Source organism: Salvelinus sp. IW2-2015, linkage group LG9 (assembly GCF_002910315.2).
Source record: "Salvelinus sp. IW2-2015 linkage group LG9, ASM291031v2, whole genome shotgun sequence".
Lineage (NCBI taxonomy): Eukaryota > Metazoa > Chordata > Actinopteri > Salmoniformes > Salmonidae > Salvelinus > Salvelinus sp. IW2-2015.
Genome location: NC_036849.1, coordinates 31813908 through 31819580, shown reverse-complemented (window position 1 = coordinate 31819580; position 5673 = coordinate 31813908). Strand labels below are relative to the sequence as shown.

The following is a 5673-nucleotide window of genomic DNA, read 5'->3' as shown; positions in this document are numbered from 1 at the left end:
AGCTGCTAAGAAGGGGAGTTTAGAGGAGCCGTGCAGATAACCATCAGCTGCTAAGAAGGGGAGTTTAGAGGAGCCGTGTAGATAACCATCAGCTGCTAAGAAGGGGAGTTTAGAGGAGCCGTGCAGATAACCATCAGCTGCTAAGAAGGGGAGTTTAGGAGTGTCAAGAAGAAGGAAAACAAGGCATCCCAAGTCATCTTCTATCAGAAAGCTGCAGGCTGAGAGAACAAAGGAGAGGAGACAAAGCACACACACACACACACAAAATCACAATCACACACACAATTACACACACACACATACACACAAAATGACACACACACACACAAAATGACACACACACACACCCCCACTAAATAACAAACTAAATAACTCCTGCTAGGCTGTGTATTGATAAAGCACTAGTACATACATTGCAGTAGTAGGACATTATTTATATTCATATACCGTGTTCAAAAACAGGGGGCAGACATGTGGTGGGGATGGTTGGCTCTGTTTGATGATAGAATATTAAAATATTTCCCCTTCATGAGATGATGACTGTGGGAGATGAAACGTGAAACGGTTTGAGGTTGGGAATGAATCGTGTTTTAGGAAGCGTTTACAGCACTTTATTCCAAAACAACTCTGCCAACATCCTGCTCATTGAGAATGAGGTGAACTCATTATGATGTCAGTAATGTCAACCCAAAAGCCGAAAACAAAAACATAATTAGACACCTTCAGATGGTTGGATATGGTYGGATAGAGGAATCCTCTCTGTTTCAGAGTCACAACTCCAGTTACCTTATGAGCAAAAGACATTGAAAATATGTATTTTTGGTTGAAAGGATATTGAAAATATGTATTTTCAATGCCTTGTGCTCACTGGGTAAGCAGTATCCATATAAAGAGGGTCCACGTGTCCCTCATGCCGAACACACCCAGCGGAAATGACACCCAACAGCAGTCTAGTGTTGCAAAGGGGCGTCAAGGGTTTATTGGTCGGTATTCCTGATATGCAGTAAGTGATCTCCCCTTTTATAATAGGCGTCTCTCAGAATAGGCTCTCTTCCTCATTTAGCTGGGGAAGTAGAGTATGTCTCAGTGACCCCCTTCACACACCTCTATGCAGCACCCCAGTGGGTATGCAGCACCCCAGTGGGTAATGCAGGCCCCAGTGGGTATGCATGCACCGCCAGTGGGTAATGCAGCACCCCAGTGGGTATTGCAGCACCCAGTGGGTTATGCAGCACACCAGTGGGTATGCAGCACCCCAGTGGGTATCAGCACCCCAGTGGGTATGCAGCACCCAGTGGGTATGCAGCACCCCAGTGGGTATGCAGCACACACGAGTGGGTATGCCAGCACCCCAGTGGGTATGCCAGCACCCCAGTGGGTATGCAGCACCCCAGTGGGTATGCGAAGCACCCCCAGTGGGTATGCAGCACCCAGTGGGTATGCAGCACCCCAGTGGGTATGCAGCACCCAGTGGGTATGCAGCACACCAGGGGGTATGCAGCACCCCAGTGGGTATGCAGCACACCAGGGGTATGCAGCACCCCAGTGGGTATGCAGCACACCAGGGGTATGCAGCACCCCAGTGGGTATGCAGCACACCAGGGGGTATGCAGCACACCAGTGGGTATGCAGCACCCCAGTGGTATGCAGCACACCAGGGGGTATGCAAGCACCCCAGGGGGTATGCAGCACCCCAGTGGGTATGCAGCACCCCAGTGGGTATGCAGCACACCAGGGGGTATGCAGCACCCAGTGGGTATGCAGCACCCCAGTGGGTATGCAGCACCCCAGTGGGTATGCAGCACCCAGTGGGTATGCAGCACCCAGTGGGTATGCAGCACACCAGGGGGTATGCAGCACCCCAGTGGGTATGCGAGCACCCCAGTGGGTATGCAGCACCCCAGTGGGTATGCAGCACACCAGGGGGTATGCAGCACACCAGGGGGTATGCAGCACACCAGGGGGTATGCAGCACCACAATGACGTCAAGGTACGTCATAAAGACATCAAGTAAAGACGTCATATTTTGGTTGTTATGCCGTCAGTCAAAAAATATGTTAAAAAAACATCTAGTATACCTCACCAGGATGTCATAATGAACAGTTTTGTCTGCTGGGTTGGTGGTTTCTGCACCGGCCCATTGTCTCTATGCTGGTTGGGGGTTTCTGCACCGGCCCATTGTCTCTATGCTGGGTTGGTGGTTTTGCACCGGCCCATTGTCTCTATGCTGGTTGGGGGTTTCTACACCGGCCCATTGTCTCTATGCTGGGTTGGGGGTTTCTACCCGGCCCATTGTCTCTATGCTGGGTTGGTGGTTTTGCACCGGCCCATTGTCTCTATGGCTGGGTTGGGGGTTTCTACACCGGCCCATTGTCTCTATGCTGGGTTGGTGGTTTCTGCACCGGCCCATTGTCTCTATGCTGGTTGGGGGTTTCTGCACCAGCCCATTGTCTCTATGCTGGGTTGGTGGTTTCTGCACGCGGCCATTGTCTCTATGCTGGGTTGGGGGTTCTGCACGGCCCATTGCTCTCTATGCTGGGTTGGGGGTTTCTGCACCGGCCCATTGTCTCTATGCTGGTTGGGGTTTTCTAACACGGCCCATTGTCTCTATGCTGGGTTGGGGGTTTCTACACCGGCCCTTGTCTCTATGCTGGGTTGGGGGTTTCTGCACGGCCCATTGTCTCTATGCTGGGTTGGTGGTTTCTGCACGGCCCATTGTCTCTATGCTGGGTTGGTGGTTTCTGCACCGGCCATTGTCTCTATGCTGGGTTGGTGGTTTCTGCACCGGCCCATTGTCTCTATGCTGGGTTGGTGGTTTCTACACCGGCCCATTGTCTCTATGCTGGGTTGGTGGTTTCTACACCGGCCCATTGTCTCTAAGCTGGGTTGGGTTTCTACACCGGCCCATTGTCTCTATGCTGGGTTGGTGGTTTCTACACCGGCCCATTGTCTCTATATGCTGGGTTGGTGGTTTCTGCACCGGCCCATTGTCTCTATGCTGGGTTGGGGGTTTCTACACCGGCCATTGTCTCTATGCTGGGTTGGTGGTTTTCTGCACCGGCCCATTGTCTCTATGCTGGGTTGGGGTTTCTGCACCGGCCCATTGTCTCTATGCTGGGTGGGGGTTTTCTGCACCGGCCATTGTCTCTATGCTGGGTTGTGGGTTTCTGCACCGGTCCATTGTCTCTAGCTGGGTTGGGGTTTCTTGTCTCTATGTAGTTAATTTGTTGATCCTGTTGTTGAATATCTCTTGACAAAGACTGGTGAAGTTAGACGTTGATCCAATGGAAATGAAGAATATTACATTCCATCCAATCATGTTTCCTTGAATCTGGTTTGGATTGGCGATCAAGGATTGGCTGGGTTCATGCATATGTTGTGTTGAATGCAAAATCCACTTGTTGAGCTGTACACAGATGTGGGAAAGAGAGGAGGGCAGGTCAGGTCTATTCTGGTCTACCGTCCTGCTGGGCCTGTTTTGTTGAGGTTTCCTGTGGAAATGCCTGTGGTTTGCATCAATCATGCTGTAGGAAAAAAACACAGTGTGTCTCACTAGGCGGAGGAGTAGCACCTAATCTGATGCCTGGTGTGGTTCCCAGCATGCATAGCCTGGTCCTAGATCTGCTTTGTGCTGTATAGCCAACTATGGCATCATGCCAGTGACCACAAAGGAGTTGACAAGACAGTACAAACAGATCTGGGACCAGGCTACGCGCATCCACTCAACTTCACACATTAACTCCCTGTACAGTACAAACAGATCTGGGACCCAGGCTACGCCGCATCCACTCAACTCCACACATTAACTCCCTTGTACAGTACAAACAGATCTGGGACCAGGCTACGCCGCATCCACTCAACTCCACACATTAACTCCCTGTACAGTACAAAACAGATCTGGGACCAGGCTAACACCGCATCACTCAACTCCACACATTAACTTCCCTGTACAGTACAAACAGATCTGGGACCAGGCTACGCCGCATCCACTCAACTCCACACATTTAACTCCCTGTACAGTACAAACAGATCTGGGACCAGGCTACGCGCATCCATTCAACTCCACACCATTAACTCCCTGTACAGTACAAACAGATCTGGGACCAGGCTACGCCGCATCCACCTAACTCCACATTAACTCCCTGTACAGTACAAACAGATCTGGGACCAGGCTACGCCGCATCCACTCAACTCCACACATTAACTCCCTGTACAGTACAAACAGGATCTGGGACCAAGGCTACGCCGCATCCACTCAACTCCACACATTAACTCCTGTACAGTACAAACAGATTCTGGGACAGGCTACGCCGCATCCACTCAACTCCACACTTAACTCCCTGTACAGTACAAACAGATTCTGGGACCAGGCTACGCCGCATCCACTCACTCCACACATTAACTCCCTGGTACAGTACAAACAGATCTGGGACCAGGCTACGCCGCATCCACTCAACTCCACACACTGCTAAAGGTCCTCAGAAAGTCTCACTACTATTTATGTCTGGACATGTTTCCGAACCAGGCATATGTTTGTAAAGTACTTCCTAATGAAGTAAGCTGAGAGACAACGAGACACCATGTCCAATGTAAACAAGCACGACGTGCTAATCCTATAAACACCATGCTAATATCTAGTACTAATCCTATAAACACCATGCTAATGTCTAGTACTAATGCTATAAACTCCATGCTAATATCTAGCGCAACTGCTATAAACACCATGCTATTGTCCAGTGCTAATGCTACAAACACCATGCTATTGTCTAGTGCTAATGCTATAAACACCATGCCAACGCTAAAATCTGAATGTAAACAAACAAGACATGCGTGTGTAGCTCAGGAGAATCTAGAGGAGAGAAGAGCTTGAGGACACAATAGCAGCCAGTGGGAGAGCAGGGGGAGGCACATGCCTCGCTTGTGAGATYACACATGCCATTTGACCCAGCATGCAATTTATGGAATTAACTGGCTGTCTGTCKAGAGGTTAAAGTGCAGACTGTCAGCTTTAATTTGAGGGTATTTCAATACATATTTGGTGAACCATTTAGAAAGGCATTTTTATTTTCCATTTTATGAGACCAAAAGTATTGGGACAAATTCWCTTATATGTGTATTAAAGTAGTAAAAAGTGAAGTATTTGCTCCCATATTCATAGTACACAATGACAACATTTAAGCTTGTGACTCTACAAACTTGTTGGATGCATTTTCTGTTTGTTTTGGTTGTGTTTCAGATTATTCTGTGCTCAATAGAAATGAATGGTAAATAATGTATTGTGTCACTTTTATGGTAAATAAGAATAGAATATGCTTCTAAACACTTCTACAATAATGTAACAACAGCAAAAATCATCCAACAAATGTGTAGTCACAAGCTTAATGTAGGTGTTGTGTTCTATGATTATGGATACTAATCTTTTTACTACTTTAATACACATACTGTATAAGMGAATTTGTCCCAATACTTTTGACCCCTTAAAATCGGGAGACTATGTACKAAWWWWTMTTGTCATTTCTAAATGGTTCACCCGATATGGATGAAAATACTTTAACTTTAACCTTGTCATTGTTTGATTTAAAATCCAAACTTTTGGAGTATAGAGCCAAAATAAGAAAAAATGCTTCACTGTCCCAATAATTACAGAGGCCACTGGTATTGTTAAACTGTATG

The 5673-nt window shown here is 47.9% G+C and overlaps 1 pseudogene; it reads left to right on the top strand.

The window, feature by feature from the left end:
• LOC139028221 (ena/VASP-like protein) overlaps nt 1-5673 on the top strand; it is a 72002-nt pseudogene that overhangs the window by 48442 nt on the left and 17887 nt on the right.